Genomic DNA, 16,063 nt, shown 5'->3' with positions numbered 1-16,063 from the left:
TCTTAAGAGTATATATATATACACACACACACACACACACACACACACACATATATACACACACACACACACAAACACACACCCAGAGGCTTTAGTGCTGGGACCACTTTAAAGTATTTCTTTTAATATCTGCATTTTCAAAAAGGAATCTCAGTGACTCCTAGACTAACTCAAAGGGATGTCCTGCTAATGGTGGTATTTTAGGCTGTGGACTGGTCCAGTGGAAAAGGCTCCCCTAGAATTATACCAGAACAGACCCCTAGACAACTTCCTGCTTCACCCATGTGCCTGGCACATAGAAGCATTCAATAAACGTTTCTTGAACTTAGCAGCCAAAACCACACACTAAAGAGAATTTTTACACATGCTTAGCATGGGAGGGCTGACTGAGTATGTGGCGTTTTATCAGCCACACTCAGCACTTTGGAAGGAGTCATGCCTCTGAATCACCAGAATTTGAATTAGAGAAAGAGCTCATTCCTTTGATGTTTAGACAACACTGTACATGGCTTATATTCACTGATGAAAACAGTAGTCTAGAAACAGCTTTACTATGCATGTATACACAGTCTGGTTGGTTTTTCTTGTCTTCATAAATATTAAATGTGATCACTAATTAAAATATTGAAGTTCTGATGTAGATATGCAGAGAGGTTTGGGTAGTGTCAAATTCTGCCTCTGTGATTTCTTAGCCAGATGACCTTGCGCTTATCTTTGTGACTCAGTTTTCTCATTTAAAATGATGAATCTATTAATACAACTTTCAAAAGACTATTGCAGGACTCAAGAACGAATATACCTAGGGTCATTTTGTAAATTTGTTGAGCACCACGTAAATGTAAAATATTAATATATGCAAGAGAAATATTCTAATTTCCTGTATAAAGTTCTGCAAAAATGAGTTAAAAGCGGTAACTGCTGCAGTAATTTTCAATTTTGAATTTAGATATGTCCTGGGGATCTTCTTTGTATCGTGTAGCCTCTGGCTTAGGCTGTTTGATTGTTTTTCTTTCGTTTTTCACAGAGTCCTTGGCCCATCCCACCAATCTAGCACATGAGCTTAATTCGGTTTTGCTCCATGCATCAGAGAGTTTTAAGACAGCTATTAAAACACCACATGGAAAAGCTTTGCAGGGAATTCTACTCCACAGAGAAACCACAGAGCCACTACACACCTTAACTATCTCCCCACCCCCAACAGTGGGCTAAAATTACGGCTCCATTATGTTAGTACAATCCAACCAGTTTTATGGCTTGGAGCAAAATCTGAGGTTCAAAATGAACTTCAGAACATAAAAAGTAAGGCAAACCTCAAAAGGAAACGAGCTTCTTTGGGTTTTCAAACAAATATTACATATCAGAGACATTCTTCTAAAAGAGGAGACCAAGAAAAGCCAAGAGGAGTCCTGCTAATTGCTCCAGAAATGTAAAACTGGAATCAGAGACTCACCCCCCTAAAAGGAGATCTCTTTTCATCATCATATATTAAAAGCTACAACCTTTCATCAACTACTTCCTCAAGCATGAGACCTTCTTTGACCTTGCTTGAGTTCCTTCAACGTTGCATCACTATCTTCCACGTTAAAAAATAAGATATATTTTCAAGACTTAATGTTAGCTCATTGCTTACTCTACTATAGTCCTTTTGCTTTGTTTTTCCATCTTCCTTCCTGTACTGTAAATGTCATTTATACATTAAGCTTTGTGTGTGTTTCATGAATTTGTTGTGCCTTGGCACTAGGGCTACCCAGAACAAACAAAATAACCGACCAATACTCATTCTCATGAGCCATCCATGCTGTTGCTTGGTTAATTCAATCTCATGGACAACTTATTTTCTTACAGTGAATGCGAGCATCTTCATTTATCCCTTGTTTACTACAAAACCATGGATATAATTTAATTTCTACATCCATCTTGAGTGGAGCATATCCAGGGCTACTTCTACAAACACAAGATTGTCCTGGTTACTAACTCTATCTTATTCTTCCCCAAATTCAATAAAGTGTCCAAGCAACAGGAATATTTTGGCAGCCAAATTACATATCTCATAATATTCCTAATATCTGAAAGCAGGACAAGTCTAACCATGTGTTCTGATTTTTAGGTCTACAAATATGGTCTTCAAATGATAGAGTGAGAAAGAAGGGTTAAAGAAAGAGGATACAGGGAGCAGTGCCAGGTCTTCTAGGGAGCTGAGTTTGTATTATGCTAGCAGGGAATGATGGGAGTCTCTCCAATAACTCCCTGGGGGTGTGTCAGAAAAACTATGAGACTGTAATTTGAGCAAGAAGAGTGTCAGGGAATCTGTGCCCTACCTCAATTCAACAAAAATGAGTAGCAGTTCAGCTCAACGAGCATTTATTAGTATGACTAAATGTATATGATGTAACAAACTAAGGGATATGCAAAATGACTAAGAGTGTGAAAATGAGCAAACAATGCTTGTATCATGAAGTAAATTTCTAGAGACTATTTCTTGTAAAGGTTATTTAACATCGGTGGCCCTGACTTGCTTTTATTGACGGACTTATGGTCCAGAGCTGGTGCTGTGCAGCAATCCTGACTTCTCCAGCTGCTCAGGACACAGCAATTGTGCTAGGAAAGTAAAAGGCAGTGGGGACCTGACACAGAGTAAGGAAAATGAGGTCAGACCCCAAACAGACAAGTGGAGGGTAAAAGTATTAATCAAGATCAATCAATCCTAGTGGGAGGGCAGATAAAATTGTGGAGGGTGGAGGTGTCTGAAGTAGTTCCTGAGATCTTTCTTCTGAGAATGCTTGTAACTTTCTTTAGAGTTCCATGCAATTATCATTTTTTTTTAAGGGAAGGATTTCTTAGGAGGCAAACAAGGACAGGTGAAGGAGAACTGGGAGGGAAGATGGCCCTGAAGCCAGGGTAGGAATGGTACATGTAGTCAAAGGCAATTAGAAGGTCACCACTGACCTTAGCAAGAGCAGTTCTACTTGAGTGAAACTGCTTCCCACTCATTCCCTCACTTGTGTAATCCTACACACCCTCATAATTCATGTATCTCCTTCATAATATAAACCCCCTTTAAGGACCACGTGACAAAGTATCCCCAGTCAATGATTAGAATAAATTTCAAGCCCTAGATCTGGTTATGGTTCTTAATTTTCTCCAATTACACAGGTACATGGAGTCTATTTATTGGATATGTTAGGGCAGTAATTCATTATAATTATTCCTCTCATATTGATTCCCTAATAGAGTCCTTACAATAGCTCTTTCAATGGTGTAATAAAAAGAGCACTGGATTTAGTATCAGAAAACCTGATTGTTAGTCCTGATTCCAACCACATGGCCTTGGAAAAACATTTAAGCACTCACAACCTGGACCTTAGCAAAATAATAATAATACTTAGAGCGGAAAGTCATTCATTCATTCATTCAGCTAATATTTACCGAGGAGTTACAAAAATTGAAATGGGCATGGCTTTGGGAATAGGCATAAGGCATAATCACTTCCCTTAAACAGCATCAGCCTGGGGAGAGAAATACACAAAAAAGGTGAAAAGAGATTACATGTAAAGTATCTCACAGCTATAAAGCACTGTACAAAGTGTCCATTTCTATTATCATATTATTTACTCAAATATATTTACTAATAATTAATATTTACTACATGGGTACCTACATTGCACGTGCTGCCCCAGAAATGAAGGGTGCAAAGTTGAATAAAATGAAGCCCAAATTGTTCCATATTGTATTAACCAATTCTGCAATTTGTTTTTTTTTTCCTTCAACATTATGTTTTGATGTCTATCCATGTTGAGATACACAGATTTAGTTCATTTCTTTTAATTGCTCTTATCTTATTTATGTTTGCATCCTTTATTTCTACGGCAGCACATGCAACATAAGTACTCATATAGTAAATATTAACCATTAGTGAAATCATACAGTAAACAATACTATATGTTATTCATGAATATAGCTAAATAGATACATAGGCTAAGAAGATATGTATTCCATTCATATTGGTGTTTGCTTCTGAGAAGAAAGAGAAAGAAATGGAACATAGAATAGGGGTGAGGACAAGTGTTCTTCAGCTTTATTTTTACAGTGTTTATTTCAAAAAAGAAAAGATTTTTTTGTGAAGGTACAAATGTGCTTGTCACATTATCTTTTGATGTTTTTCTGCGTTTAAAAAAGTACTGAAAAAAAGCATCAGCTCTGAAAGACCAACAGTTTAGTAGCGGAAACAGATATAGAAACACTTATGATACAAAGTGATATGCATTGACCTAGAACCCATGTCTCCCTGTGTCTTAGGAAAAGCCTCATGAGCAGAGGTCACTTGAAGAATGAGTGGAAGGAATTCTTTTTCCAGGGCCTGCTTTTCCACTGTCTGTCTACACAGTGACCTCATTCCCACTGTCTGAGAAGAGCAAGGTTTTCCTGCCGCGGCTTCCTCTTCTTTTTACATTTTCCATCTGAAACATCCTTCACTAGCCCCAAGAACTTACTCCTTTTTCTTGGGCTGAAGAAAACATTCTGATTCCTTTTTGTTTGCTTGTTTTTCACTAGAGCAAAAGACCTCCTCTCTAACTGTGTTCCTTCAATTTTCCCATCTTTCCCTCACCTGTTTTCAATCCACTCATCTTTCCTCTATCCCTACTTCACACATACATAGCCATCTTCACCTAAGCCCAGACTCTCCAGTAACCATTTCCCTTATGACCTTTTTACTTCATAGCCAAACTCCCCCAAACATGTGACCTACACCGAAAGCTCCCACATCCTGAAAGGCCATAATATCCTTAATCCCCACAGTCCCACTTACACTTCTGCCCTCACCACCAGCACCACCAGCACCACACCATACACCCTATTGAAATTGCATTCTGGAAGATCACTGATGATGTCCTCATTACCAGGTATGGTTGCCTTCCCTATTCTCCCAAAGTGTTTGTAGGTGGGAGACATGAACTGCCATTCTGTAACCTTCTCTCTTATCTGACTCTCACGACACCACCCTATTCTCATTCTGTCATTACTCCTTTGGCTTTTCCTTCTCTGACCATCAGGCTGTTTCTCTTCTTCTGTCTCATAAACAAGGACCTTTTAGGTATCCCACAGAATTCTGTTCTCTTGGCACACACTACCTATGGATATTTTAACTACTCCCATGCTATTGCCTCTGCTCTGACAACTCCCAAGTCTACATCTCCAACCTTGCAGTCTGAGCTATATAGTCCATATTTTTGACTTCCTGATGAATATTTCTACTTTAATGTTCTGCCATAATCTCAGAGTCAGCATGTCTAAAACTGAACTCTTCATGTCTCTCCAAACCCTAACAACATAACAAAACAATGAAACAAAAAGCCTCCCTATCACAAACAATAAAAACTAATTTCATTCTACTAAATTCGTCAGTCTGAAGTTGGCCATTTCTCCCAGTCATCATAACTTAAAATCCTCTCCCATTATTCTCTCAGATATGCAATCACAGTTGCCTTCTTCCAAGAGTTTCTTGAATCTGTCTCTTCCTTTTTATCCTCATCACCAATTCTCCTAGTTCTACCTACAATCACTTTGAATCTGAACTATTGAAAACACCATCTATAGGGTCTGTTTAAGCTTCCAGTTACTCTCATCTCCAATCTATTAACTTTTCTAAGACATAAATTTTATCATTCTGGTCTTCCTTCATAGAAAGCCCCAAACTCTGAAGTGTGGAATTCAAAGCCCTTTACGTTCTCTTCCTAGCATATTTCTAACACCATATCTTCATTACTTTTCTAAACTCTTACTGCTCTCAGGCAAATTGCTCTGTGTAAATTCTTGAGTCTGAATTTCCTCACATAAATGGAAATACTATTTTTTTGGTTGTTTTGAGGAATAACCATGAGTGTATGTGTAAAGCACACTTTATTGTTAGTGGTTAACTGTGGTATTTCAAACATGTCCTGTGTTTTCTCAGCTCTCTACCTTGCTCAGCCTGGTCCTTTTATTCAGAATGCCCTCCTTCCAGGTGAAAGTCCTGCCTCACCTGTGACTATTTCCCTAAGTGTCTCAGCCCAACAGTGTCTTCTGCTTGCCTATGAAAACTTAGTGTCTGTATTACATAAGTAATGCAATACTTGCACTGTGATCACAGCCTTAGAGCATGTCTTGAATGCTAGTGTGGATCAGTTTCACACTTGTTAAAGCACAAATCATCAGGGTCCTCCTGGGGTTTCTGATTCAGTAAATCCAGGGTGGGGCCTAAGGATTTTCATCTCTTACAAGTTCCCAAGTAATGCCGAAACTTCTAGTGCAAGGGGGCCAGAAGTCCCACTTGGGCGTCCCTTTCTCTTGCAGGAGACAGCTGTTCCCCTTTCTCTTTCTTTTGCCAATTAAACCTCCACTCTTAACCTCCATGTGTGTCTGTGTCCTTGATTTCCTTGGCATGAGGCAAAGAACCTGGCGTATTTACCCCAGACAACAACGCCACTTCATCAAGAGTTGAAATATGGCTGTAATAAACCATTTTTCACATATTTTCTTAGGTTGGTGCCAAATTCGTAAGATATGCGTGGCAAGTTAAACAATAGGCTTTTAAGGGGGTGCTTGACTTTACAGTTATAGTAACAAGGGTAAATTTAAAAAGAAATCTTTCTTTTTACTCAGCATCCTAAATATTTGATGTGAAGACAGAGGTGGTTGAACTTAATATTCCTAACCTTAAACTAGTTTAACAAAAACTCAAATATTATACACATACATGAAGTCATATACATTTTTAGGATCAAATGCTTTTTCATTGGTGTTTATATAATTGTGGAGGTTTTCTTTCTATTTCCATTCAATATATGCTGCTGGAGAAACTGTTACAGTGTCTGTGCCACCCAGAATGGCACATTACAATCATATTTAACCAAAAACACACTAAGAACAACATGAAGAATAATGATGGTGAAGGGTGAGGACAAGGGAAAGCCAGGAAACAGAATTCATCCAAACATTTAGAAAGCATTTCACAAGTTTCTCTACGAAAAATATTGAGTTACCATGGAAGTATAGGAAATGTTTTGTCATGGCTAGAAAACTGGCTTAAAGACAAAGGTAAGGTTAATTGGGCACTTCTCTGGACAGAGAAATATTTATGGTGGGGATCCCTGGTAATCATCCATAGATGGATCTTATTTAACTATTTGTATACAAGATATGAAATAAATTACAGAGTGAAACTTAAAAGCACAGGGTTCAGTGCTGGGAGATTTATTTCCTTGTCATTTTGTCTAATTTTTTTCTAAAATTGCAGGCTGAAACTCCAAACCTTCAGCATGTCACCACCTTGGCACCATTTTTGTGTAAATACTTATCATTGAAACCATTTTTCTTGGTAATCAATGATATTGTTTGAGCTATTGCAGGTTCTATTTTGTCTAACCCCACCAGATCAACAAAAAACTTTTACCATCTTCAGCATCTTAAAATTTTGCATGTTAAGTATTATTAAAATACTTTTACATAAAATATTTAAAGCTTTATTAATAGTGATTAAAATTTCACTGTATTGATTTATACGTTTTCCAAAAAGTTTGCTTTCTCATTTCAATAGAAAAATGCTTTGACAAAGTCAGGACCATAAATTTACATTGCAATGGTACATCTGTGTAGATATTATTTTTTGAGGCTCAAGTAAGTATTTCGTGTCTGACACTGCTCACTTATGTTTAACTACATAACACATTATGTTAAAAGTTCTGATGATATGTTCAAAAATGTCTTTTAATTACTTTATTGATACACTTTGATAAAATTTTTATTTCAAATACTTTAATGCATAAAGCTGATATATGATGCTCTTTAAGTTTTCTTTCACTAATGATTGCAAAATTTCTTTATTAGAAACATGAGCTTTAACAAATTCTCTGATTTTTAAAAAAAGTGTTTTGCTGTTCAGCTCTTAACAACATAAACTCTGAACTTCATTTCCATCCAAGATTTATATCATTAGCAATATAAATTAACCAATTTTTAAAGTTGACTCAAGTTGTTTTTCATTTTAGAAATACAAATTGTTGACTTATGTTATAATGATTTTTGTACAGTATCAGAACATGCCTCCAGTTGTGACTGATTTTTTCTTTTAATCTCCTGAAATTTTAGAATATTTACCTATTTATGATACTTAAAGAAACATTAAGAAAAATAACCAAATTTTGAAGTCTCTTTACTGTGGGTTTTCATTCTAAATATTTAATCTTAAATTTATATACTATGTGTATTAAAAACTATTCACACAACAAATTGAATTGCATTATAATTAAAATAAAAGTAAAACTAAACATCAGAAGTAATAATTTGAGGATGATGACTAACTGGAATAGATTTTAGATGCAGGAGTAGAGATTTTAGGTACATTTCAAAGGCAGAGCCAACAGGATTGACTGATTAATATGGCTTGGTTCTATGTCTCCACCCAAATCTCCTGCTCAGTTGTAATCTCCAGTGTTGGAGGTGGGCCTGGTGGCAGGTGACTGGATCATGGGGGTGGATATTTCATGAATGGTTTAGTACCATCCTCTGGGTACTATTCTCACAATAGTGAGTGGGTTCTCGTGACTTGTGGTCATTTAAAAGTGTGTGGCATGGCATTTCTCCCCTCACTTTCTTGCCCCTGCTCCTGCCATGTAAGACGCCTGCTCCTCCTTTGCCTTCTGTTATGATTGGAAGCTTCCTGAGGCCTCCCCAGACGCAGAAGCTGCTGTGCTACCTTGACAGCCTGCAGAACTGTGAGCCAATTAAGCTTCTTTTCTTTATAAGTTATCCAGTCTTTGGCATTTCTTTATAGCAATACAAGAATGGGCTTATACTGATGAATTAAGGAATTGATTATGGGTACAGAAAAAGAGAAAAAAAAAAAAGAATGAATGCCCTAGTGTCTGTCCAGGTGAGTGGTAACATCATTCAATGAGAAGGTGACTGCTCGGCAAAGAATAGGCTTTAAGGGAAAAGTTGGAGTTTGGGTCTTTGATACTATGATCTAGATTCCTTTAATTCTTTTCAGCAATGTTTTCAATATCTGTGAGAAGTATGACCACCACTCCTGATTTATAGATGCGGTAACTAAGATTTGGAGATATTCAATTTAAGTTACCATGACCAATGAGTTGTGACTGATTCTGGAGCTCAAAAAAGAAAACAGGCCATGAGGCTAAGGCAGTAACAAATAATCAGTGAATTTAATCCAGTAGATATTTTTCAAAGACCACTATGTGCTTATCACTATCAGGTGTAATAGCCAGCAAGGAGAGAATTCAAAATTCTAAACTTGTGCTATGTCCCAGGCATTAGCAGTGCTGGAACATATATTCTGTAAGAGAATAGAGACACAGTAGATGACACTTAAATTGCTGAGAAACCACTAAAGGAGATAACAGAGGTAACAATCACTGAAGTAGTTTAGTGAAAGGAGGGATGTCAGTGAGGGCCGTAATGGTGTGAACTGAGTTTCCTTCTCGAAGATACAGGGGAGGACTTTAATGAGAAAGAGTGAGATGGAGGCAGGAAAATCTTCAGACCAGGAAACTGCATGGCTATAGTCAGCATGTACCTGGGGACCATTTGACTGGAGTAGAGGAAGATAAAGGTAGATAGGCAGAGAAAGGCCACATTAGGCAGGGCTGTGAAAGCTGGGAAGAACACCTTGGATTTTATCCTGTGGGAACTGGGAGCTACTGATGGTTTCTATGGCTAGAGGTGAAACATGATCAATAGTCACCATTTCTTAACTAACATTTTCCTAGGACATTGCCAAACTCATATTGGCAACATTTATGTTTTACTTATATTTAATATTTTTCACTTGCAATAAAAATGATCACATATAACATCTAGGTGGATATTTTGACATACTAATTCCCTTCAGTTCCAAACTCATTCAAATAATACAGTTTTGTCCAAAAAGAGAAATTATAATGTGAGGTTATGAAAAGTCCATTTCCCTCTTAACATTCTTCCTAGCAACTCAGTTGTTTTCATTGGCTTTTATTAAAACAACCTTTGTGTGAACTGGCAATTTGTTTTGTAAACATCAATGAAAGCATATTTCAGAAAATATAGTAATAAAAACCAACTTAATTCCAGAAATCTGCTTGCTGCCAGACATCAGTCTTCAGCTCATATTATGAGTATTTCCAGTAAGTCTTAAATACACATTAACATAAGAAATAGCTTGCTGTTTAAGATCAAAAAGTTGAAAAACCCTTTGCTGCCTCTCAAAAATTGCTCAAGGGTTATGTCCAATAAAATGCATTTTCCTTTTTGATAAACTACATTTATAAGGGTTTTATACACTTCAACTGAACTCTTCCTTCCCAAATCCTACTTAGATCCAGTTTATTATCATCCTAGTATTTATATATTTTATAATTTTCTTTATTTAAGATGACTGCGATATTAACATTTCAACAATACCTATCTTGAACTCATATCCACTTTCTAGCCCTTTATAAGAATTAGAAGCTTTGTTCAAAACTCCAGGAACTTCCATTACTATTTTCTAAGTTAGGCACAACTCAGCTATTGTCACTAAGCTATATTTAATAATAGAAAAAAATTAAAAATGATTCCTCAACTAGAAGTATAATAAGGAAAGGCTGCAAACTAAATGTTCTGAAGAACTTTAACTTAAATGCCTTCTGGTTGGCAGATGAAGTATCTCTGAAAAGTGAAATGGGTCATTGCATAGTTCTTCTCAGGACACAATCACAATCATCCTATATATCTGTTGTGATGCCTTTTTAATATAAAGGTTTTCTGTAAAACATCTAATTCAACTAACTCTTCTAGTTCCCATAACATACATTTCTTCATATTTCAAAGTAAATCAGTGAATTAATTCAGTATAGAGTTTGGGTGTATACCACATGCCTAAAACCATGCTAATTATTTTGGGGGACATATAAGAAGAGTAAGATGTGATTTTTAGCAGCTCATGTTCTATTAATACTTGTGTTCTAAAAAACATGAAATACATAGTGACTACTTCAAGACATTCTGTAACTAAGTATTAAGTTATAAGAGAGATCCTAGAACCAAGATGAAGGAAGAGAAACCGTGGGTTACGGTTGCTAGGAAAGCTTGCTGCAAGACATGCTTTAAGAGAGCCTCAAAGATTTGATGGATGAGCAAGGAGTGGAAAGGTAGAAGTTCATGTCAAGCAAGGAGACTGAGTGAGAGAGCAGAAAAGAGGGAGATAACTCATCTATTGAAGTTATATTAGATGCCACATTTTATGGAAATATTTATGAAATGAAATAAACATCATTTAATATTTACAGCAAGCTTTTGATGTGGATATTATTGTCTCTATCTGACAACAGGAGAATAAATCTCAGAGCAGGTAAGAAAGATGCTCGAGGTTACCTGTTACATGGCTGACAATCGGGATTCAATATCAATGTGTGTCTTACGCAGAGTGGAGCTTTCTCCAGCAGCTCACTGCCTCCTTTATATGTCTATACAGAAGTGAGGGAACTATCTTGCCTGTAACAACTCAATTTGGTTATCTGTGGGATATCCTGTGGCTTTAGTCTGGAGCCAGACTAGAAAGAGTGGAAGAAGGCAGGCTAATTAGACTTTGTTCAAAGGGATTATAGATGGTCACCAGCTATTTTTAAAATGGGAATTAACATGGTGTGTGCAGTGTTTAGGAAAGATAAATAGTTTGACAAACAAATAGGTAATTCCAAGATGAGTAGAAGTAAAGGGCTCTTTTAAAAACCTAGGGACCAAATGATGTGAGCCTAGGCTATAATGAAGGCATGAGAATGAAGAGGAAGAGATAGAAGTGAGATGTTATAGAAAAAAATCAAGAGGACTTAGAGGCAGACTGAATATGGCGAAAAAGCATGGACAATGAGTTGTATAAGAGCTTTAGTGACTGTAAGAACTGTAGTGCCATGGACAGAAATGGGAAAGTTGAAATAAGGAGGTGATGTGAGACTTTGATGAGATAACTTTTGGCTGGCACAACCAGGGAATGTGGCATGCTTCCAGGTATCAGAAGGGGCCATTTTCTGTACTGTTTTGGAGCTAGAAAAATGACTATTTCCTAGTCAAGAATTTATGTGTCTCACAGTAGAGCATGGTGTTATAAACTCAAATATTTCTATCTGTTCTATTTAGATGCTCTCAGTAAGAAGCCTAAGAGTTGAACATAAAAAAGAAAATGCTATGGTCTTTCTGTCCTCTAAATGTGAAAGTCAGAGGATGAAAGATTATTACGGATGAAGTCTGAGATTTCAGGTAAAATAAGTACTCTTTTCACACTTATTTATTGGTTTTAAGTGACACTTCAATATCAAGTTTAAGTACTATCGAAAAATTTTCAATAGACATTTATTAAATAACTTTACTCTAATAATATCTACCTCATGGCACTGCTGTAGAGAGTGACATAAGAGACCAAATATATAACATGTTGTGTTGAATTACAAGGTTCACATAAGATGTTATGATTGTCACAACTTAGTATTAAGGAGCAAGAATGGAATAGTGAGAAAATATAAGATTTGGTTCCTGATGTGACAAATCACTACATGTCTTTGGACCTGATCTTAAAACTCCTAGATTGTCAGTTTTGTAAAAGGAGCAAATTAGACTAGATACCCTGGGAGTCTCCATCTCTGAATGAGTATAGTAAAGGACAGCACTATAATGTATAGAATCACTTAGTGTTTTTCAGCCTGTGAAAGTAATTATTATGCAAATATTATCTCTTATTTGAAAAAGGGCAACCCTACGCTGAAAATGAAAATATAGAAATCGGAAGCAAGACCTAGCAGTCTCAGTTAGGACCTCCACATATTATAGCAGATGTTTCCAAATATTTTAAAATATGTAGATATTTATACTAAAGAAGAATGAAAAGCTTTATCTTAAAGTGAACTCTTGATAAAAATTAGGCAAATAATCATAGGAGTTTTCAGTCCCTTGAGTATTAGGAAACTGAAATCTTCATTGCAGAATGAAATCAATGAATACTGGAGTAGTGGGTCTGGCTGGGTTAAGAGGTGTGTGGGTTGCCATAAACCTTTTTCTGTGCATTTAATGTTTCCTGTGGTGTCACAGTAAAGGAATGGAATAACTGTCATGCCAATAGTTGGTCTCACAAGTATAGATGCCTTTTTGCTACATGTAAAAATGTGACTTTAAATGTTAGGAAGAAATAAAAAAAATACCAGCTTCAGTATTTAATGATTAAAATTGACAAAACTCCAATCCAAACCCTACCTGTAAGATGTCTAAAGAAACTAAACAAGCTTCCAGGCAACCCTGGTATTCTGAAGAACACATCTGGGGACAAAAAGCCCATAATATTTTAGTGAAAAAAATTTATTTCTGGTCTATGGATATTCTCTTTACTGGTACCATGCTTCACTTAACATTAATAACACTGTGTGATTTTTTTTTCTTGTGTTGGCACAGAAATTCTGACCATAACACCGTAGGGAGACCTCCTGAAACTATTGCTACCGAATAAAAGGTGAAATGCTCCTGATTGTTGTAAATACAAAATTACATGCCGGATTGTGTAAAGACAATGCCAGGTTGGACTGTCAGAATGAGCCAACAGCGCGTGATGTGCTTCCCCCTGCAGAGAGCCTGTGAATGTGAATGGATGTGCAGTCAGGGAGGTTTCACATCACCAAGATTTCTATCCCAGAAAAGCAGATGTTCATAGCTCTGGGAATGGAATAAGACCCTTGTGGAGAGTCTATAAACAGACGAATGGGGGGGCGCCTGTCCATACGGATAAGATAGGGCTATAAATGCCCTTATTTTGCCGTGGCTCTTCTAGGCCTCTTTAGGGTTAAGGCATACTCTCTTCTGAGAATTTCTAGTCTAACCAGTTGTCTAGTTTCACATCCTGTTTCTATGGATTGTTTGTAACCAGCTTTTGCTACAACTGTTACTGCTGATTAATATCTTGCTAATCATACGTTATGGAAAGACTGTGTTTCTGTTTTAAGGCTCTGCTAGAAATTAGTGATGCACACACTATATTACCTCTGTATACTGTACTTCTGCATACAGATGTTATGTTAAAGAATTACATCATCCCATGTGATCATCTCACCTCATAATCAAATGACCCTAAATCCCTCACTAAACTACCCCCACCCTCACTAAACTTAATAATAAATGCTGGGTATATCCAGTGCATTGGCGGCATCATGGAACCAGAAGGCGGTGACAGCCCTGGACCCAGCTTTCACTATCTTGTGTGTGTCTATTATTTCTTGACCTGCCGATCCACCTGGGAACAAAGAGAGAGCCCCATTGCATTGCGGGCTGCTGACCAGATCCTGCAATATAACACAGGATTCTAATTAAAATATATAGCTCAGCCATCTCTGAACATGTGCATTATTCAGAGATAGGCTTTGTGTGCAATCCATAAGCTCCTAGAGGGAATGGCTATACTATTTAAAGAAGTCTGGAAATTTTTGTAAATTGCCATGAACAAAGCTTTTATTCATCTCTCTTTTCCCAGCATCACCTCCTATATGAAGGGATTGGAAAAAATGAAAAAAAATCAGAATTTATTAAAAAATGTCTTAGACCAGAGTGACATCAGCAAGATGGCAGGCTAGAAAGTTCCAGTCCCTCTTTGCCCACCATTTAAAAAACAAAAACAAAAAACCTAGAGACTAACATAGCAGTATAGGAGTTATGAAATCAGTCGAATATGTAACAAACGAATGACCAATCAAGAAAACTCAATACATAATACAGTAGAAAATGTTGTGGCACTTTTACTCTCCCTTGCTTCATGTCCTTGCTGTGGTGGTGTGGTGGTGTCATGGGTGGGAGAAAGCAGCCCAATTCCTGATTCCCTTCTGTGAGCCAGAGGAGTAGAGTAAATCTTATTTGCAATGTTCTAAGCTTTCAGTGGGCAACCCAAGGGACTGTTTTATGTCTGATCTGACTCAGAGCTCAGACAGAGAACAGCAGGACAGCTCAAATCTCAGGCTGGCAGAACCTGTGGTCAGTGGCAGGCTTTTTGGTACGTGAAAGCTTCAGGGCAATGGCACACTCATGGATGCCTGGGGAAAGAGCTTATGAGCAGAGGAATACAACGACACATCCAAGGCCCTGAGAGGAAACTGTTGTGAGACTTTAGGAAATTAAGATATATTTAAAAGCAGTCATATATGGGGGAACATTTTTTTTAATTAAAAGAAACCCCATTTCTGCAAAGCAATACAAAAATTAACTGGGTGTGGTGGCATATACCTGTGGTCCCAGCTACTTGGGAGACTGACTTGGGAAGATTGCTTGAGCCTGGGAGGTCAAGGCTACAGTGAGCCAACACTGTGCAATTGCACGGCAGCCTGGGTGATAGAGTGAGACCCTGTCTTAAAAAGAAAAAAAAAAAAAAAAACTCCACACACAGAGCCAGGAAGAATGCATGCATGCCCAGAAAAGACCTGGAAAGATTTTAAGCCTTTATCCCGGGCTGTTACTAAGGCTCTGGACATATCCCACTAATTAGTGAAAATTTTTTATACCGATCTTCAAAACCTGGAAGTGGCTGTTTCTCCCAATGCCCAATTTCAACGAGGCATACAGATAAATTGGAACATATGGCCCCATTGAAATGTCCACAAAATAAATCTTCAGAAACTGTCCTTGAAGAAATACACACATTGGATTTACAAGGCAAAATTAAAAAAAAAAAAAAAACTGTTTTAGATATGTTCAAACACCTACAGGAAAATGTGGTTAAAGAATTAAAGGAATTCAGAAACTGACATATGAACAAAATGAGAATATCAACAAAAAGAAATGATTAAAAAGAACCAAACAGAAATTCATGAGCTGAGAAATACAATAACTAAACTGGAAATTTCACCAGAGGGATTCAGCAGAAGACTTGATGAGACAGAGGAAACAATCAGTGAACTTGAAGACAGGCCATTTGAAATTATAGAGTCTCATACACAAAAAGAAAAAAAATATAAAGAAAAGTATATAGAGCAAAAGAGACTTAAGGGATACCACCAAGCAGACCAGTAGTTGCAGACAGAAATCCCAG

The 16,063-nt window shown here is 37.1% G+C and overlaps 1 protein-coding gene across 1 annotated transcript in view; it reads right to left on the bottom strand.

Annotated features, from left to right (window-relative positions):
- SPAG17 (sperm associated antigen 17) overlaps window positions 1-16,063 on the bottom strand; it is a 219,620-nt gene that overhangs the window by 193,398 nt on the left and 10,159 nt on the right. The window lies entirely within an intron of this gene.

The sequence above is a fragment of the Macaca mulatta genome, chromosome 1 (assembly GCF_049350105.2).
Source record: "Macaca mulatta isolate MMU2019108-1 chromosome 1, T2T-MMU8v2.0, whole genome shotgun sequence".
Lineage (NCBI taxonomy): Eukaryota > Metazoa > Chordata > Mammalia > Primates > Cercopithecidae > Macaca > Macaca mulatta.
Note: the sequence above shows the minus strand (reverse complement) of the source record. Positions and strands in the feature narration are given on the sequence as shown.